Consider the following 22170-nt stretch of genomic DNA (forward strand, 5'->3'; position numbering starts at 1 on the left):
TATATTCTAGCTTGACTGTTCATTTCCTTTAGCACTTTGAAGATGTTATTCCATTTTCTTCTGACCACCATGATTTCTGATGAGAAATTAGTGGTCTTTCGAATTCTTTCCACACAGTATTTGGTGTGTTGTTTGTCTCTAGCTGTTTTCAAGATTTTTTTATATTTGATCTTCATCAATTTGCTTATCATATGTCTAGGCATAGTTGTCTTTAAGTTTATCCTGTTTGTGGTACACTGAGCTGCTAGAATCTGGAAATTTGTGTCTTTCAACAAATTTGAGTTGTTTCAGCCATTATTTCTTCAAATATGCTTCCTGCCCCTATCTAGATAATTCAGTAGGTAAAGATAACCTTTTACAATCTGTTACTAAAATCATACCAGTAATAAAAGAATTTTTTTTCATTTTAACAAGGAGAAAACCAAATTATAGTTTTGCATCACTATAGTTTTTGATATGAAGACTCATTTTAAAACCGTAAGAATAAACCTATCAAAACTTAGCCAGCTTTGAACAACAAATAAAATTCCTTTTCCACAAACTTACAACCTTCTATATCCACTCAAGTTTTGTTCTGCATGTTCCTCTTTTTCATTCTGGAATAACCAGTTATTTTACTTTAGGAGAAAATCACTCTTTTTTTCCTTAACACATCCTTCATACAGTGCATATTTAATTTAGCCTAAATAGAAGATTTTAAGTTACCAAAAAGGTCTTGGAAACTGCCTTTCAGCTGACATACTATAGACAATAATTACTGTTGAAATAAAGTTTATCAAAATAATGACTGAATTTGGTTAAACCCAAATTCGTATATTTTATAATCCTAATATGCATGCAAAAGCTGGACAATGAATCAGGAAAACCAAAGAACAATTTATGCATTTGAATAATGGTGTTGGTGAAGAATATTAAATATACCATGGACTGCCAAAAGAACAAACAAATCTGTCTTGGAAAGAAGTACAACAAGAATGCTCCTTAGAAGCAAGAATGGTGAGACTTTGTCTCACATACTTTGAATATGTTATCAGGAGGGACCAGTTCCTGGAGAAGGACATCATGCTTGGTAAAGTAGAAGGTCAGTGAAAAAGAGGAAGACCCTCAACGAGATGGATTGACACAGTGGCTGCAACAATTGGCTCAAGCATAACAATGATTATAAGGATGTCGCAGGACCAGGCAGTGTTTTGTTCTGTTGTACACAGGGTTGCTATGAATCTGAATTGACTTGACGGCACCTAACAACAACAACAGGGAAATTCTAAGGTAGTAAAAAGGAGGAAGGAGTGAGGAAGGTGACAGGAGGGGAGGGTGATGAGATAATTTGGGGAAATTTCAAGTTTCTCAAAGATGCCTCTGAAGTTCCAAATTACCCTTTGTGAAATTTTGCCATTTTTTGGGATAATGGACAGAATGAGTGCCGTTGTGGCAGAGCATGTAATCAGTAAGGGAAGATGAGGAAGGAGAATCAGAAGACTGAAAATTCCCCATAGTGAAGGGATGTGCCGTAACAGAACAGAGAAACCGAACAAAATTGCAACAAACAAGGAAGACAAACGAGATCGCAACAAATAAGGTTAAATGAGATTTCAACAAATAGGGGAGTTAAATGAGATCTCAATAAATAAAAAACCCATTGCTGTCAATTCCAATTCACAGTGACCCTATAGGATAGAAGAGAACTGCTCTATAGGTTTTCCAAGGCTGTAATCTTTATAGAAGCAGACTGCCACTTACTTCTTCCGCAGAGAAGCTGGTGGGTTCAAACCACCAACCTTTCGATTATTAGCCAAATGCTTAACAACTGCACCACGAGGGCTCTTTTCTCAATAAATGGGGAAGTTAAATGAGATCTCAACAAATACAAAGAACAAATGACATTTCACAAATAGGGAAACCGGCAGACAGAGGCCCCTCTAAAGGGCCGGGAATTTCCTACTTAAGAGTTAGCAAAGTAGATCCCCTAGTCACAAATAGCCAAAAAAAACTTCTGTCCAGGAAGATTTTTGCTTGACCAGAGCACTCAACCAGAAAGTTGGATGATAAGTCCCCACCTGAAGAGCAAAGAAGCCTTCCAAGGAAGGTTCTCACTCAGAGAGAGACAGAGTCGCAGAGTGTAAATCCCCACATGAAAAGCCAAGAAACCTCAGGAAGGTCCTCACTTGAACAGAAAGAGTCAGAGAAAGTCCTGCTCAAACAGAAAACAACTGGGAAGAGCCCCATTTAATAGACTTAGAGTAGCCGTGTGGGAAGGAGGATGGAATCTGATGAGTTTCTTTTATTTTTTTAAAAAAAGGACCACACCAAAAACAACTGATACCTCGTTATGCAAAAACGGGTACTCTAAATACCAAAGAATTAAAGTCAAGTCCTTACCATTGCTTCAAAAAACTGAAGTCTGGAGCACTGGATCAGGAGTCAGACTCACCAAAGGATCCCCGATCAATCAGGAGTGAAGACAGAAACTTCAGAGGTGCACAGCTGGGGTCCTGGGTGAGAGGTCTGGAGGTCCAGTGATGAATGTGATTCTATCTGAGTTATGGCACCAGAACTGTCAAAGGAAAAAAATTGCAGCAGACAATGGTAAAACAAGTGGGGATGACTTTTATTCAAAAGGAAGTTGTAAGTAAAGGGAGAGTAAGGAAAGGGAAGAAATACAGCCTAAGGGGATGGTAGGGAGAGAGACCAGAGACATTCTGAATGTCCTGCTCCAGGTGAGAACCATGCAGGTATTTGTCCTTGCAATAATTAGTCTAACTAGTCTGCTGCTTACCACTTCCAAAGGAGGAAGCAGGATCTCCCTGCTTCCGCCTTTGCTCCCTGTTGGTCCATTTTCACTGCCTTGGAATGAATGGTCTGTTAAAAATGTTAGTGGATCATGTCACTCCTTTGTGTATAAGCATCCATCCTCTTCTCATTTCTCTTAAGATGAAAGCAGAATTTCTCACAGTATATTTAAAGGCCATACATAAATCTAGCCACCCCACTATCTCTTTAAATTAATCTCTGTGTATTTTCTCATTGTTTCCTCTCCCACAATGGACTGCTTTCTGCTCCTCAGACATGCCAAGCACAGATTTGCCTCATCTCCGACTTGCTCACCTCTGTGTGGGATACTCTTACACCAGATATCCCTCCTGGCCGCCTCTATTCAGGTCCCTTCAGAGATGTCATCTTATCAGAGAGAACTTCCTTGACCATCCTGTCTTCACTCTAACTCCTTTTCCCCCGCCTCACTTTGTGATTAAACTTGTATCCTCACCTAATGCATTAATATATTTATTTTTGTTGACTTCTGTGTCCTGTCTCTTCCTGTTAGAATGTAGCTCCAAGAAGGTAGAGATTTTTGTCTGTTTTACTCGTTGGTTTATCCACAGTGCCTATTGTTAGGTGCCGTTGAATCCATTCTGACTCATAGCGACGCTATGTACAACAGAACGAAACACTGCCCCCAGTGCCTACCACAGTCCTAATATACAGTAGATACTCAAATGTCAGATGGACTTTGGCTGAAAGCAGAGAATACCAGAAAGATGGTTACTTGTGTTTATTGACTATGCAAAAGCATCCAACTGTGTAGATCATAACAAATCGTGGATAACATTGTGAAGAATGGGAATTCCAGAACACTTAATTGTGCTCATGAGGAACCTGTACATAGATCAAGAGGCAGTCGTTCGAACAGAATAAGGGGATACTCCGTGGTTTAGAGTCAGGAGAAGTGTGCATCAGGGTTGTATCCTTGCACCATACCTATTCAATCTGTACGCTGAACAAATCTGAGAAGCTGGACTATATGAAGAAGAACTGGGCATCAGAATTGGAGGAAGGCTCATTAACAACCTGCATAATGCAAGTGACACAACCTTGCTTGCTGAAAGTGAAGAGGACTTGAAGTACTTACTGATGAAGATCAAAGACCACAGCCTTGAGTATGGATTACACCTCGACATAAAGAAAACAAAAATCCTCACAACTCGACCAATAAGCAACATCATGATAAACAGAGTAAAGATTGAAGTTGTCCAGGATTTCATTTTACTTGGATCCACAACACCAATGGAAGCAGTAGTCAAGAAATCAAGAGACGTGAAGAAGACCAAAGACAGAAGGGAAAGATTAGTCCAAAGGGCTAATGGACCACGACTACTACAGCCTCCACCAGACTGAGTCCAGCACAACTAGATAGTGCTGGCTACCACCACTGACTGCTTTGACAGGGATCACATTAGAGGGTGCTGGGCAGAGATGGGAAAAATGTAGAACAAAATTCTAACTCTCAAAAAAAGACCAGACTTACTGGCCTGACAGAGACTAGAGAGACCATGAGAGTATGGCCACTGGACACCCTTTTGGTTCAGTAATGAAGTCATTCCTGAGGTTCATCCTTCAGCCAAAGATTAGACAGGCTTATAAAACAAAATGAGACTAAAGGGGCACAACAGCCCAGGGGCAAGGACTATAAGGCCGGAGGGGACAGGAAAGCTGGTAATAGGGAACCCAAGATCGAGAATGGAGAGTGTTTACATGTTGTGGGTTTGGTAACCAATGTCACAAAGCAATATGTGTACTAATTGTTCAATGAGAAGCTAGTTTATTCTGTAAACCTTAATCTAAACTACAATAAAAAGAAATCAAAAGACATATTGCATTGGGCAAATCTGCTGCAAAAGACATCTTTAAAGTGTTAAAAAGCAAAGATGTCACCCTGAAGACTAAGGTGCGCCTGACCCAAGCCATGGTGTTTTCAGTTGCCTCATATGCATGCAAAAACTGGATGATGAATAAGGAAGACCAAAGAAGAACTGAATCCTTTGAGTTGTGGTGCTGGCAAAGAATAATGAATATACCATGGACTGCCAGAAGAATAAACAAATCTGTCTTGGAAGAAGTACAACCAGAATGCTCCTTAGAAGCAAGGATGGCAAGACTACATCTCACATACTTGGGACGTGTTATCAGGAGGGATCAGTCCCTGGAGAAGGACATCATGCTTGGTAAAGTGGAGGGTCAGCAAAAAAGAGGAAGACCCTTAACGAGATGGATTGACACAGAGGCTGCAACATTAGTCTCAAGCATAACAACAATTGTGAGGATGACACGGGACTGGGCAGTGTTCCATTCTGTTGTACATATGGTCACTATGAGTCGGAACAAACTCGGCGACACCTAACAAAAACAATACAATGAAGGTGTATTGCTGACTTTGCCAGCTGACAGCAAAGCCTTCTGGTGATCTTTATTAACAGGTATTGAGAAAAAAGCATTTGCCAGATCAATAGCTGCATATCAGGTACCAGGTGATGTGTTAATTTGCTCAAGCAATGAAATCACATCTGAAACAGCAGCAGCAGTTGGAGTCACTACCTGATTAAGTTTACAGTAAACCACTATCATTCTCCAAGATCCATCTGTTTTCTGGAAAGTCCAATAGGTGAACTGAATGGGGCATGGGGCAGGAATCACCACCCCTGTATCCTTCTATCTTTGATGGTGGCACTAATCTCTGCAATCCCTCCAGGAATGTGTTATTGCTTTTGATTTACTATTTTCCTAGGTAGAGACATTTCTAGTTGCTTCCATTTATCCTTTCCCACCATAAGACCTATCACTCTGTAGGTCAGAGAACAAATGTGAGGATTCTGCCAGTTTCTTAGTATGTCTATGCCAATTATGCACTCTGAAACTCGGGAAATAACCACAGTATGGTTTCAGGGACCCACTGAACTTACTGAAAGATGGACTTGAACTAAAACATAATTGAACACATGATCTCAATAAGCCCCTACTCTGACTGGACCACAGTGGTGTTTTGTGTCTCCTGGAATTAAGACAGCCAGTGTCCAGTGATCTCGGCAAAGTCTAATTATTTCTTTTCCCCAGTGAAAAATTTCTCTGGTAATAGACTCTGTATCCCTTTGAGGAAGACTGGGAGACAGATGAAGAGTATCAGTTTTTGGTAACATAAGAGGGACCTTTCTCAAGGGTACTTGGCTTCCCCTTCATTCAGGGGGTTCTGGGTCTGTAACCTGCCTCAAGTCTGGGAATTGACTGAGGGATGATTCCAGTTAGACTTCTGTTCATTTGAACTATAACTCTTCTGCTTATACACATCATGTAAGAATTTAGTAGACTTCCCACCTATTTCTCCTCTATGATCAACTTCCCAGTGCCAAGGGCTCTTCAAGTCAGACTATTCTGATTTCTTCTTTGACTCCGCCGTCCATTACAGTAATCCTGCCAACCTTATGTTTGGTGATTAAGTGCCATCACTTGGCACCTGACACCCTAGGATCCAGTGATCCCAAATGCATTTAATGATCTCAGGTCAGTGACAGCAGTTTTCACTGTAATCTCTGGCCTTCAAAGAAGAGTGACAACAGAGATTTTAGGGATGCTGGGCTCCCCTCACAAGTTTATTTCTCATTGTCATGGTGAAAAGTGTGTTCTCTGGTCCATCCCAGGATGGGTGAGCAGGTGTTACATGATAAATCCACTCTAACATTCTAATCTCCTAAGTGTTTGGATACCTTTTTTTATAGTGCACCAAGACAGTTCTGGCATTTAAACTTCATTTAGTGTAAGCTACCTTTTGGTCCATGTTTCAGCAAGCCAGTCAGAAGATAAGTTAGAGCCCTTTACAACCCCTTGAGCTATGTCATAGATTGAATTGTGTACCCCCAAAATGTGAGTCAGCATGGCTAGGCCATGATTCCCAGTTTTGTGTGGTTGGTTGTTCACCATTTTGTGATCTGATGTGATTATCCTGTAAATCTCTAACCTCTATGATGTTAATCCCCCATGACTCTGTCAGTTTGTCATACTGTGGGGGCTTGCATGTTGCTGTGATGTTGGAAGTTATGCCACGGGTATTCAAATACCGGCAGGGTCACCCATGGTGGACAGTTTTCAGCTGAGCTCTCAGACTAAGAAGAGGGACTTGGTGGTCTAGTTCTTAAAAAATTTAGTCAGTGAAAACCTTATGAAGAGCAGCGGAACATTGTCTGATATAGTGCCAGAAGATGAGCTCCTCAGGTTGGAAGACTCAAAATACAACTGAGGAAGACCTGCCTCCTCTTAAGGTTAGAGTTGACCTTAATGACGTAGATGGAGTCAAGCTTTCAGGACCTTCGTTTACTGATGTTGCACGACTCAAAATGAAAAGAGACAGCTGCAAACATCCACTAATAATGAGAACATGGAATGTATGAAAAATGAATCTAGGAAAACTGGAAGTCATCAAAAATAACATGGAACGCATAAATATCGATATCCTATGCATTGGTGAGTTGAAATGGACTGATACTGGCCAATCTGAATTGGACGACCATATTGTCTACTCTGCCAGGAATGACAAATTGAAGAGGAATGGCATCAAAAAGAACATTTCAAGATCTATCCTGAAGTACAGCGCTGTCAGTGATAGGATAATATCCACACACCTATAAGGAATACCAGTTAACATGACTATTATTCAAATTTATGCACCAACAACTAAAACCAAAGATGAAGAAATTGAAGATTTTTACCAACATCTGCAGTCTGAAATTCATCGAACATGCAATCAGGATGCAATGATAATTACTGGTGATTGGAATGTGAAAGTTCAAATCAAAGAAGAAGGATCAGTAGTTGGAAAATATGGCCTTGGTGATAGAAATGATGCTGAAGATCATTTGATAGAATTTGCAAGACCAATGACTTCTTCATCGCAAGTACTGTTTTTCTACAACATAAATGGCAACTACATATGTGGGCCTCACCTGATGTAATACACGGGAATCAAATCACCTATATCTGTGGAAAGAAACAATGGAAAAGCTCAATATTATCCGTCAGAACAAGGCCAGGGGTGGACAGTGGAACAGACCATCATTTGCTAATATGCAAGGTCTAGTTGAAGATGAAGAAAATTAGAACAGGCCAATGAGAGCCAAAGTCTGTCTGAGCTGAATTTAGAGACCATCTCAGGAATAGATTTGACACATTGAACACTAATGACCAAAGACCAGGTGAGTTATGGGATGACATCAAGGACATCATACGTGAAGAAAGCGAGAGGTCATTAAAAAAGACAAGAAAGAAAGAAAAGACCAAAATAGATGTCAGAAGAGACTCTGAAACTTGTTTTTGAACGTCGAGTAGCTAAAGCAAATGGAAGAAATGATGAAGTAAAAGAGCTGAACAGAAGATATCAAAGGGTGACTCGAGAAGACAAAGTATTACAATTATATGTGCAAAGGCCTGGAGTTAGAAAACCAAAAGGGAAAAACACACTTGGCACTTCTCAAGCTGAAAGAACTGAAGAAAAAATTCAAGCCTCAAGTTGCAATATTGAAGGTTTCCACGGGGAAAATATTAAATGACACAGGAAGCATCAAAAGAAGATGGAAGGAATACACAGAGTCACTGTACCAAAAAGAATTGGTTGATGTTCAGTCATTTCAGGAGGTAGCATATGATCAAGAACCAATAGTACTGAAGGAGAGATCCAAGCTGCACTGAAGGCATTGGCAAAAACCAAGACTCTGGGAATTCACAGAATACCAATTGTCTTAGGCTGGGTTCCCTAGAGAAGCAAAACAAGTAAAGCGTATAAATATATAGAGAGAGAAAGATTTATATCAAGGAAACGGCTCACGTTGTTGTAGAGGTTGTAACATCCCAAGTCCATGGGTCAGGATAGAGGCTTCTCCTGATTCACATAGCCAAAGGGGCTGGCAATCCCAAGATCGACAGGGCTGTTGCTCATAGGCTGTGAATATCAACGAATCCCAAGATCAGTAGGCAAGATTGCAGGTAAGCTGCTAGCTCAAGTCCCAGGAACCAGAGGTCAGAAGAACAGGAGCTAGCTGCAACATCCATCATGAGCAAAAGCCCCCAAGCCCTGCCAGAACGTCTGCCCACACTCGATGCAGGCCACACGCACAAGGAAACTCACTTTCAACTGATTGGCTACTCACAGAAGATCCCATCATAGGGGCGATCACATATCAAATCTCAACAGGGAAGTGAACACAACTTCACACAACTGCCAAAACACTGAGCATCATGACCCAGCCAAGCTGACATACAATCTTACCCATCACACCAAATGAGATGTTTCAACAAATGGATGCAGCACTGGAAGCGCTCACTCATCTATGCCAAGAAATGTGGAAGATAGCTACCTGGCTAACTGACTAGAAGAATTCCATATTTGTGCCCATTGCAAAGAAAGGTGATCCTGCAGAATGTGGTAATTATTGAACAATATCATTAATATCACACACGAGTAAAATTTCACTGAAGATCATTCAAAAATGGTTGCAGCAGTACATTGACAGGGAACTGCCAGAAATTCAAGCCAGATTCAGAAGAGGATGTGGAACAAGGGATATCAGTTCCAGTGCTGATGTCAGATGGATCATGGCTGAAAGCAGAGAATACCAGAAAGATGTTTACCAGTGTTTTATTGATTATGCAAAGACATTTGACTGTGTGGATCATAACAAGTTATGGATAACATTGTGAAGACTGGAGATTCCAGAACACTTAAGTGTGCTCATGAGGAAACTTCACTTAGACCAAGAGGCAGTCGTTCGAACAGAACAAGGAGATACTGCATGTTTTAATGCCAGGAAAAGTATGTGTCAGGGTTGTATTCTTCCACCATACTTATTCAATCTGTATGCTGAGCAAATAATCTGAGAAGCTGGACTATATGAAGAACACGACATCAGGATTGGAGGAAGACTCACTAACAACCTGTGTTATGCAGATGACACAACCTTGCTTGCTGAAAGTGAAGAGGACTTGAAGCACTTACTGATGAAGATCAAAGACTAAAGCCTTCACTATGGATTACATCTCAACATAAAGAGAAAAAAAAATCCTCACAACTGGACCAGTAAGCAACATCATTATAAACAGAGAAAATATTGAAATTGTCAAGGACTTCATTTTACTTGGATCTGCAATCAACACCCATGGAAACTGCAGTCAAGAAATCAGACGATGCATTGCATTGAGCAAGTCTGCTGCAAAAGATCTCTTAAAAGTGTTAAAAGGAAAGATGTCACTTTAAGGATTAAGGTGTGCCTGAACCAAGCCATGGTGTTTTCAATTGCTCCATATGCTTGTGAAAGCTGGATATTGAATAAGGAAGACTGACGAAGAATTAATGCCTTTGAATTATGGTGTTGGTGAAGAATATCGAATATACCATGGACTGCCAGAAGAACAAACAAATCTGTCTTGGAAAAATGCCAGACATGCTCCTTAGAAGCAAGGATGGTGAGACTTTGTCTCACATAATTTGGACATGTTATCAGGAGGGATCAGTCCCTGGAGAAGGACATCTTGCTTGGTAAAGTAGAGGGTCAGTGAAAAAGAGGAAGGCCATCAGTGAGATGGACTGACACAGTGGCTGCAACAGTGGGCTCAAGCATATCGACAATCATGAGGATGACGCAGGACCGTACAGTGTTTCATTCTGTTGTACATAGGGTCACTATGAGTCAGAAGCAACTGTAAGGCATCTAACAACAGCATGTTGTTAATGAGGCAGTATTAGAGGCAGTTATGTTAATAAGGCAAGACTCAATCTACAGGATTAGGTTGTATCTTGAGTCAGTCTCTTTTGAGATTTGAAAGAGAGCATCGAGCACAGAGGAGAGGGACTTCATGCCACCAAGAAAGAAGTGCCAGGAATGGAGTGCGTCCTTTGGACCCTGGTACCTGCACTGAGAAGCTCCTAGACCAGGGGAAGTTTGATAACAAGGACCTTCCCCCGGAACTGACAGAGAAATCCTTCCCCTGGAGCTGGCACCCTGAATTCGGACTTCTAGCCTCCTAAACTGTGAAAGCAAATTTCTGTCTGTTAAAGCCATCCACGTGTGGTATTTCTGTTATAGCAACACTAAATAATTGAGACAAGCTACAACATTGAATCCAAAATCTCTGCTTAGTTGGTCCATATCAATAACTTCAGCCTGATCCAACTTTTATGTTCTTTCCAGCATTATCTCACAGCCTTAATATCCATTCCCATGCATATTCCCCAGATTTTTGTCTGTGTAAATAGGGAAAATTATGCAGTTGTTTTGGAGTGTATTACATCTTCTCATGGGTTATACTTTGCTCCTCACCCTTTGGGGTCTGCAGGGACTTGAACGTAGTTATGGGTCTAGAAGCAAGGACAGGTGGTGTGGGTAGGTCTTGAGGAAAATCAGCAGGGCCTTGCAAGGCAACTACCTCAGGAGAGATCATTACAGGTTCTTTCAGCAAAGCAGAGTTAACTTTCTCATACGAGGGTGGAAGGGCTGTCTTTACTGGTCTTATGGATTGAATTGTGTTCCCTAAAAATATATGATCATTTCCTATCCCCTGGACCTCTGAATGTGATCTTGTTTGGAAATAGAATCTTTGAAGATGTTATCAGTTAACAAGAGGTCATACTGGTGTAGTGTGAGTCCTAATCCAATGGCTGGTGTCCTTATAAAACAGGAGAAGAGGCAAGAAGATAAGAGACACACAGAGGAAAGACAGCCATGTGAAGATGGACTGAGAGATAGAAGTGATGCTTCTACAAGCCAAGAAATGTCAAGGATCAAGGGCTGTAACCAGAAATTAGGAAAGAGGCACGGGACAGATTGTCTCTCAGATCTCTCAGAAGGAATAAATGCGGCCAACACCCTGATTTCACATTGATTTTTTGTTTTAGCTGGCAGCTAACCGGGCTGAACATCTGCTCCAAATTCTGTCACCCCCTAAGGAGTACAGCAACTGAATCCTCATTTCAGTTCTTTTAGTCTTAGTTGGGTTGAATGGAGTTTGGCCCGTGCATGTATATATAGTTAAAGGGCATGGCCAAATATTTGGGTAGTTTATTAACAGAATTTAGACTTGACCTTTGTGGCCCTCGCTTTTGTGGAATTTTTCCCTCCTCGCTTTCTAGCTGCTGTGCTTACCCCAAACTGTCGTCTGGTTCTTTAAGCTAATACAAATGTGGGTTTTCTTTTACTCACTCTGCATGGCACCACCTGAATCCTGCCTTCGTAAAAAAAACTGTAAAAAATGAGAATTTCATCCAATAATATTTCCTTCTTTCAAGGGTATATGCTCCTCCATTTTCTCTTTGATTTTGCCTGCTTTCTAGTGTTTTCAGATAGTTGCTCTTTATATTTTTCTCAGAGTTTAGAGTTATGCTCTAAGACTCTGGATATTATTTAATTCTTGTATTTTAACAGGTTTCCTCTGACTCTGCTTTGGTGGGTGAAATGGGGCACCATCTTGTTATTGTTAGATGCTCCATTTGGCTTCTGTTGATACCCATGGGGAAGGGGATCTTTGTTACTGCTAGGTGGCATTGGGAGTTCAGGATGCTCACTAGTCCTCTTCTGATACCAACATGACTAGAAGCAGAAGGGGCTCTTTGTTACTGTTTCCTATATGGCTCCACTGAGACCATTAGGGGAGTGGCCTTGTTATCACTGAGCAATGGTGAAAGTCCTGACTCTCCACTAGGCCTACTCTAACATCACCCCAGTGAGGAGTGTTTGTGGTACCTGGTAACCACTGATGAGGGCATAAGTCCATGCTTCCCATGTGGTCTGCACTGACATCATGGTAGAACAAAACAAAACAAAACCTGATGTCATCGAGTCGATTCAAGTCATAGCAACCCTATAGGACAGAGTAGAACTGCCCCATAGGGTTTCCAAGGAGTGGCTGGTGGATTTGAACTGCTGACATTTTGGTTAGCAGCCAAGCTCTTAACCACTGAGACATCATGGTTGGTGGGTCTCATTACTACCTGGCAGGGATAAATTTCTCAGGTTGCCACTTGGGCTATTCTGACACTGCCCTAGTGGAGATTGGGGTGATTTGGGGTGCCTTGTTAACAGCATTTAGCTTGGCAAGGGTGAAAGTCTAGGCTCTCCACTGGGCATTTGCTGGTAGCGGTAGTGGTGGGGTCTCAGTTTTTTCTGTGGTATTTAGCTGGTGTTTGGCAGTTGTTGTCTAAAAGTTTTTTTTGTCTTAGCTACTGCTTTCCTTGTCCTTTGAAAAGAGAGCATGAATTTTCTTGGGAGTCTTTTTTTTTTTTTTTTGTCTGAGTCCATTGGTGTTTTTGTATTGTCATCTTCTCCAGTTCCCAGTTTGGGAAGAGTAAGGCCAAAGGAAAGCCCAGAGAACTGAACATTTTATTATTTCTGGGGTCCTGATATCCCTAGCCAATCTGCCTTCTTATCTCCATGTCTCAGTCTTCTTATGTATTTTTTTATATACAATATCCATGGTATTTAGCTGTACTTAGAGCAATAGGGAAGAATACATATATTCCATTGCCCAGAAGCAGAGGTCCAATAATTAATTATTTATTTTTCATATTTCCCTTTAGCTTTGATATGATTCCTTTCTAAGTACTATAGTATTTCCTTCATAAAAACCTTTTAAACACAGGTGGTATTAAAAGGACATTTATTTTGTCAAGTTCTCCACTTCTATCCCTACCATTCCTCACTTACAAAAAAGAAAACTTGCCAGGCATTGAATAAAATTTCATCTAAATCCTTGGTTAATTTGGACAGGGTTATCATTTACACACTTTCTTCTCTAATAGTATTGCCTTAAGTTTAAAGAGTGAAAAACACAACTTTTGGAGAGGAGTTGTTCAGTAAGCTGAAAGAACATATCCTCTGACTAACAGTCCTAACATAGGAAGTTATGCTTAGAATCTATAGCAACAGAGAGTAATGATGAGCACAAGGAGGCTTTTGTTTAAAAGAAAAATTCATCCATAGATTTTGAAAAATTTAAAAATATATTCCTGTAATGGAATACTTAAAATGTGCATATAGAGCTATAATGCCAATAGAAGAAAGTGGCTGTTATTTACGGTCTGAAATTGATAGAACATGCAGCCAGGATGCATTGACAATTACTGGTGATTGGAATGCGAAAGTTGGAAACAAAGAAGAAGGATCGGTAGTTGGAAAATATGGCCTTGGTGATAGAAATGATGCCTGACTTTGTATAACAGAGTTTTGCAAGACCAATGACTTTGTCATTGCAAATACCTTTTCTCACCAACATAAACGGCAACTATACATGTGTACATCACCAGGTGGAATACACAGGAATCAAATCGACTACATCTGTGGAAAGAGATGATGGAAAGGCTCACTATCATCAGTCAGAACAAGGCCAGGGGCCGACTGTGGAACAGACCATCAATCGCTCATATGCAAGTTTAAGTGGAAACTGAAGAGAATTAGAACAAGTCCAGGAGAGCCAAAGTACAACCTTGAGTATATCCCACCTGAACTTAGAGACCATCACAAGAATAGACTTGACGTGTTGAACACTAATGACTGAAGACCAGACAAGTTGTGGAATGACATCAAGGACATCATACATGAGGAAAGCAAGAGGTCATTAAAAAGACAGGAAAGAAAGAAAAGACTAAAATGGATGTCAGAAGAGACTCTGAAACTTGCTCTTGAACATTGAGTAGCTAAAGCAAATGGAAGAAATGATGAAGTAAAAGAGCTGGCCAGAAGATTTGAAAGGGCGGCTTGAGAGGACAAAGTAAAGTTTTATAATAACATGCACAAAGACCTGGAGATAGAAAACCAAAAGCAAAGAACATGCTCAGCATTTCTCAAGCTGAAAGAGCTGAATAAAAAATTCAAGCCTTGAGTTGCATTATTGAAGGATTCTGTGGGAAAAATATTAAACGACACAGGAAACATCAAAAGAAGATGGAAGGAATACAGAGTGTATACCAAAAAGAATTGGTCACCATTCAACCATTTCAGGAGGTAGCATATGATCAAGAACTGATGGTACTGAAGGAAGAAGTCCAAGCTGCACTGAAGTTATTGGAGAAAAACAAGGCTTCAGGAATTGACGGAATACCAGTTGAGATGTTTCGACAAATGGATGCAGCACTGGAAGTGCTCATTCATCTATGCCAAGAAATTTGGAAGACAGCTACCTGGCCAACTGACTGTAAGAGATGCATATTGATGCCTATTCCAAAGAAAGGCAATCCAACCAAATGCAGAAGTTATCGAACAATATCATTAGTATCACACACAAATAAAATTTTGCTGAAAATCATCCAAAAGCGGCTGCAGTAGTATATCAACAGGGAACTGCAGAAATTCAAGCCAGATTCAGAAGAGGACGTGGAACCAGGGATATCGTTGCTGATGTCAGATGGATCCTGGCTGAAAGCAGAGAATACCAGAAAGATGTTTACCTGTGTTTTATTGACTATGCAAAGGCATTCGACTGTGTGGATCATAACAAATTATGGATAACATTGCGAAGAATGGGAATTCCAGAACACTTAATTGTGCTCATGAGGAACCTGTACCTAGATCAAGAGGCAATCATTCAAAAAGAAAAAGGGGAAACTGTGTGGTTTAAAGTTAGGAAACGTGTATGTCAGGGTTGTATCCTTTCACCATAGCTATTTAATCTGTATGCTGAGCAAATAATCTGAGAAGCTGGGCTATATGAAGAAGAATGGGGCATCAGGATTGGAGGAAGACTGATTAACAACTGGCTTATGCAGATGACACAACCTTGCTTGCTGAAAGTGAAGAGGACTTGAAGCACTTACTATAAAGATCAAAGACCACAGCCTTGAGTATGCATTACACCTCGACATGAAGAAAACAATAATCCTCACAACTGGACTAATAAGCGACATCATGATAAACAGAGAAAAGATTGAAGTTGTCAAGGATTTCATTTTACTTGAATCCACAATCAACACCTATGCAAGCAGCAGTCAAGAAATCAAAGGACACATTGCATTGGGCAAATCTGCAAAAGACCTCTTTAAAGTGTTAAAAGGCAAAGATGTCACCTTGAAGAGTAAGGTGTGCCTGGTCCAAGCCATGGTGTTTTCAGTCACCTCATATGCATGGGAAAGCTGGACGATAGAATAAGGAAGACTGAAGAGGAATTGACACCTTTGAATTGTGGTCTTGGTGAAGAATATTGAATATACCATGGACTGCCAAAAGAATGAACAAATCTATCTTGGAAGAAGTGCAACCAGAATGCTCCTTAGAAGCAAGGATGGCGAGACTTTGTCTCACATACTTTGGACATGTTATCAGGAGGGATCAGTCCCTGGAGTAGGACATCAAGCATGGTAAAATAGAGAGTCAGCGAAAAAGAGGAAGACCCTCAACAAGATGGACTGACACAGTGGCTGCGAGAATGGGCTCAAGTATAGCAATGATTGTGAGGATGGTGCAGGACTGGGCAGTGTTTCGTTCTGTCATGCAAAGGGTTGCTATGAGTTGGACTGACTCGAAGGCACCTAACAACACAACAACATTATTTAGGGAAAAGTAGGTTGTAGCCTTTATAGCATGACTTAATTAATAAAAATATTTATACATATATGTGAATAATGCACATAGATATTTTGTGAAAGGATATTAGGCAATATGCTAATATTGGATTTTCTCAGTTCAGATTTTGTTGTTTTGTTTTTGCTTTCCATTTTTTACAATGAACATTATGAATTTTCTCCTACGGCAGTAAAGCTACATAAAATAAAATCATGTCATTAAGTAAATATTTAATCCCCTACAGTGAAGGACCTATAGAATAAAACAGAGATACTAGTGAGATTGTTAAAAAAAAATCTTCTTAATTAGTGCATATGAAGTTTTCTTAGACAGAAAGCTTCTGCTGTCTAGGAACTAGTAGAGCAATTCACATTACAAATCACTGTAGGATGGTTTTCCCTGTCGGACTTACCCATCAGCTGAAGGGGAGACTAGGACATTCGCCTGACTTGGGCTCTCAGGTGTTGAGTTTGACTCGGAAACTATTCTAGTATATTCTCATAGGGCACAAAGAATATGATTCGTGGAAAAGAAAGGGCTTCAAAAGGACAAAAAAGGATTTATAGTAACCAGCAGTGGGTGAATTCAAGATGCAGAAACAAAGTTTTAGAGGGAAAAAAAACCATAAAACTTCCCTGAGGAACAGGTGTATAAAGGAAGGGAACATCGTATAGCATGACAACAGCTACACCACTCAGAATGTGGAACAAGCAATTATGGGAATAGATTAAATTTGAACATCTTTCTTTACTCCTCAAGCACTTTAGGCATTCTTAAGTTTGCTTGAGTGAAAGACTGCACCGAGTCAATGTATATCTAATCAGGAACACAGATCTTCCCAACCGTTTTCTGAGCCACATAGCACCCCTTTCATAGTAGTTATCTAAAATCCATGATATTTCTACTCTGATGCCATCAGATATCCAGAGCCTGTGGTGCTCTGTTTTGTCACCACCAGATACTAGAGTAGGCCACCAGTGAACAAGGGATTTCATCAGAATACATTCAGTTGCATGTAAATTCTTTCAGTTGTGAATAACAGTAAATCCAATGTAGCTTAAACTAAAAAAAAAAAAAAAAAAAAGGATTCATTTGCTCATCTAACTGAAAAGAATACAGGTCAGGCAGAATTGGGTCTGGATCATCAGGGTTCAGAATATATTTTTTATTGTTTTCTTATCTCTGCCCTCTTGGCAGAGTTTGGTTCTCAGGTTGGTTTCTTTCAGAGTTACTACTAGTTACAGCAACCATAGCCAACCTGTTTTTTTGTTCTCAGTCAAGGAAAGAGAGTGCTCCTCTTAAGACTGAAATGTTGGAGTGTTGACTTCTCAATTCCAAAAGGAGCCAGGACCTTTGATCTAGGCTCTACTCAGCATTCAATCCTTAGTATTATATCTAGTTTGCATGCTTTTATACATCATTCATGTTTATCATGGATTTGAGGTCCTTATGCATTTTGACCACTGAGGGTTTCTCTTTGTTTTCAACATGGCTATATGTTAACATTTTTAATATGTAATGTTTTATTCAGAAGTTCTAAGTGTTTGAAATAGGAGGAACTATACTATTTGAAACTCTATTTTTAAAATTGTTGCTCCAACAAATTGATGCTTCAGTCTCTCCTATTTATTCTACATTCTTCTTCCTGTGATCTTCTAAAATGATTATTTTTAAACCTCTTTGTCCTTCTTTACCATATAAACAAATACAACATTTCTAAACACAAATATTTACATACTCTGATTTTCTATCCCAAACATGCTTCAACCTATTGGAGGAGTTTTTTGTTTGTTTGGTTTTTTTTAAGCTTTTTATAAAAAACATAGTTTTATTTTTCTAATTTTGAAGATTCCTGAGACTTCCACATTGCTCAAGACCTAGAGATCTACTTTCAAAAAAATAAGCCATTACTGAGGGCTGTGGGGACCATGGTCTCGGGGAACATCTAGCTCAATTTGCATAACATAGTTGATAAAGAAAATGTTCTACTGTCTACTTTGGTGAGTAGCATCTGGGGTCTTAAAAGCCTGTGAGTGGCCATCTAAGATACTCCACTGGTCTCACCCCTTAGGTAGCAAGGGAGAATGAAGAAAACTAAAGATACAAGGGAAAGATTAGTCCAAAGGAGTAATGGACCACAACTACCACGGCCTCTATCAGACTGAGTCCAGTACAACTAGATGGTGCCTGGCTACCACCACTGACTGCTCTGACAGGGATCACAATAGAGGATCCCGGACAGAGCTGGAGAAAAATGTAGAACAAAATTCTAACTCACAAAAAAAGACCAGACTTACTGGCCTGACAGAGACTGGAGAAACCCCGAGAGTCTGGCCCCTGGACACCCTTTTAGCTCAGTAATGAAGTCCCTCCTGAGGTTCACCATTCAGCCAAAGATTAGACAGGCCCATAAAACAAAACAAGACTAAAGGGGCACACCAACCCAGGGGCAAGGACTAGAAGGCAGGAGGGGACAGGAAAGCTGGTAATAGGGACCCCAAAGTTGAGAAGGGAGAGTGTTGACATGTCTTGAGGTTGTTAACAAATATCATAAAACAGTATGTGTACTGTTTAATGAGAAGCTAGTTTGTTCTGTAAACCTTCATCTAAAGTACAATAAAAAATAAACTGTGGGAAAAAAACATTAAAAACTCTAAGGAGCACAGTTCTACTCTTGACACAAATGAGGTCGCTATGAGTTGGAATGGACTCCACGGCAGCTGGTTTTCTTGACTGCCCCAAATAGTTCATTGTTGTTGCTGTTAGGTGCCATTGAGTCAATTCTGATTCACAGTGACCCTATGTACGACAGAACGAAACACTGCCTGGTCCTGCACCATCCTCACAATTGTTATGTTTGAGCCCATTGTTGCAGCCACTGTGTCAGTCCATCTCATTGAGAGTCTTCCTCTTTTTCGCTGACCCTCTACCAAGCATGATGTCCTTCTCCAGGGAATGGTCCCTCCTGATAACATGTCCAAAGTACATGAGACGAAGTCTTGCCATCCTTGCTCCTAAGGAACATTCTTGCTGTACTTCTTCCAAGACAGATTTGTTTGTTCTTCTAGCAGTCTATGGAATATTAAATATTCTTCGCCAACACCATAATTCAAAGCATCAATTCTTCTTAGGTCTTCCTTATTGTCTAGCATTCCTATGCATATGAGCTGACTGAAAATACCACAGCTTAGTTCTGGTGCACCTTAGTCCTCAAAGTGACTTCTTTGCTTTTTAACACTTTAAAGAGGTCTTTTGCAGCAGATTTGCCCAATGCAATACATTGTTTGATTTCTTGACTGCTGCTTCCATGGGAGTTGATTGTGGATCCAAGTAAAATGAAATCCTTGACAGCGTCAATCTTTTCTCCATTTATCATATTGCTTATTGGGCCAGTTGCAAGGATTTTTGTTTTCTTTATGTTGAGGTGTAATCCGTACTGCAGGCTGTGGTCTTTGATCTTCATCAGTAAGTGCTTCAAGTCCTCTTCACTTTCAGCAAGCAAGGTTATGTTATCTGCATATAGTAGACTGTTAATGAGTCCTCTTCCAATCCTGATACCATGTTCCTCATGTAGTCCAGCTTCTTGGATTATTTGCTCAGCAGACAGACTGAATAAGTACGGTGAAAGGATACAACCCTGTTGCACAACTTTCCTGATTTTAAACCATGCATATCCCATTTTTCTGTTCAAATAACTGCCTCTTGGTCTACGTACAGGTTCCGCATGAGCACAATTAAGTGTTCTGGAATTCCCGTTATTCGCGATGTGATCCATAATTTCTTATGATCCACACAGTCGAATGCCTTTGCTTAGTCAACAAAATGCAAGTAAACATCTTTCTGGTATTCCTGCTTTCAGCCAAGCTCCATCAGACATCAGCAATAATATCCTTCATTCCACATCTTCTTCTAAACCCAGTTTGAATTTCTGGCAGTTCGATGTACTGCAGCAACCGTTTTTGAATTATTTTCAGCATAATTTTACTTACATGTCATTCCTAGTAATTAAATCCTAGAAGATATCTCCTGGCTCAATGTTACTCTTCCAATTACACTCCTGTCCCAATTGGAGGCGTTTAGGCTTCAGAAGATCGTTTCAATGGCATATTTTTCGCTCGAGGATCAAGGAATGGTAATTCAATGTAGTAATCCACATTACCATCCATGAGGGCTGTACTGTGGGCTTTGTTCCTCTTCGGCATCGTGAGAAGCACAACGCTGGTGCTGGGTTACAATGAGAGCCCTTCCGCCCAGGTTGCGTGTGGCTTGAGAATTCTGGGAAGTGTGGTCCCAGAGTTACGTTTTGCCGCAAGCACTTCCGCCCAAGGAGAGTGAAACGCCTCGTTTTTCCTCCTTTGACTTTCTGGGAAGTGTAGTCCAGGAACTCAGGTGCGTCTCAGGAGCTTCCACTGGGTTCTTATGGGAAGTGTGGTCCAAGAGCTCCCTGGAACTTTCACTCCCAGAGGCGAGGTTGCCGCCATCTTTTCCTTGCTAGTGGTGAGTCAGTTCCGCTTCTCGCGACCCTTCCTAACTTCCGGACGTACGCTTAGGACTCGCGACAACTCGGCCGAGGGCTTTAGAGGAACAGGCGCCGCGACGGAGAGCAGAGGTTTGTGTTCCCCTCGGTGGATTCGCTTCACGTATGCGGCGGCTTGCGCGACTCTAGGTCAGGCCGATCCGGGACGAGTTTCTCAGGTGTGAGGGTCTCCTGGGTTCCCTGCTTCTGCAGCCGCCTCCCCCTATTTCCACTTTTTCGCGGTATATAGGATTGTGCGAGTTACTTAATGTCTCTTCTGTCAAATGGAGATGATAGTCATATCTTTCTAATAGAGTGGTTTTGAGGATGAAACTAGACAGTACAAATATAAAGCTTAAAACACTTCCTTGCAGGTGATGATGAATGGTTGACTCTTTTCAGCCCATTGCCGTGAGTCGATTCCGACTCATAGCTACCCTATAGGACAGAGTAGAATTCCAAGGCTGTAATCTTTAGGGAAGCTGACTGCCACATCTTTCTCCAGCAGAGCGGCTGGCGGGTGCCGTGGTTCGTTGGTGAGTCGAACCGCCGATGTTTCACTTAGCAGTCGAGCGCTTAGACTCCTGCGCATTAACCCCTGCGTCACAGTACTGTTTAATTTCCCAAGAAACGCTCAGTTCCCTGAAAACTAGGAACCCGCATGCGGTCAGAGCTCCAGCTGTAGTGCTCCTAGCCCTTTTCTCTGATCCCTGCAGAAAGCTGAATTGTCCTGGACCCTTTCTGACCTCTTCCAGCTGGTCCGGGCGGATGTCTTGGTTTATCTGGAAGGGCTACATAATCGTGGTGTTTCACAACCTTTTTCTTCTCCAGCTCTGACTCTTCAAAAAAAAAAACTGCACAGGGGAGAAGGGCGCGACTCCTTGGATGCTTGGTAGAAGGACTCCACATGAGTAGGATTTGGCATTGTTATCATAGAACCATAATCCCTGTGGGAAATTCAGAAATGCAAAAATATAGAGAAAAAGTTTAATTACTCATAATTCCAGGATGTAGGATAACAACTGTTGAGCTTTTAATGCATTTCTCCAAACTTTTTACCAGTTCTGACAGCAACCAACCCTCCATGGCACTCTCTGCTTTTCTGCTGCATTCGATAACTTGTTGCAGTGGCCACACAGAATTTATAGAGCATACTCACAGTTATGGGGTTTATTAGGGAAGTAACAAGTTACAATTTAGAATCAGGATCAACTTGGAAGTAACAGGAAAATACAGGAGACAGGATATAGTTCATCAGTTTTTTACAAAATTGTTACCATAGCATTCACAATG

At 40.9% G+C, this 22170-nt stretch overlaps 1 protein-coding gene across 2 annotated transcripts in view; it reads left to right on the forward strand.

Moving 5' to 3' along the window:
• LOC101342545 (zinc finger protein 45) overlaps window positions 1-22170 on the forward strand; it is a 63739-nt gene that overhangs the window by 27284 nt on the left and 14285 nt on the right. Inside the window, exon 1 of one of the 2 annotated variants that reach the window (XM_023742730.1) lies at window positions 20980-21056. The exons of the other annotated variant lie outside the window; for it this stretch is intronic. The gene's annotated coding sequence lies outside the window, so the exon portion shown is untranslated. Of the gene's footprint in view, window positions 1-20979; window positions 21057-22170 lie in introns of those variants that run through there. 2 annotated transcript variants of the gene reach the window in all.

This window comes from Trichechus manatus, unplaced genomic scaffold (genome assembly GCF_000243295.1).
Source record: "Trichechus manatus latirostris isolate Lorelei unplaced genomic scaffold, TriManLat1.0 scaffold00216, whole genome shotgun sequence".
NCBI lineage: Eukaryota > Metazoa > Chordata > Mammalia > Sirenia > Trichechidae > Trichechus > Trichechus manatus.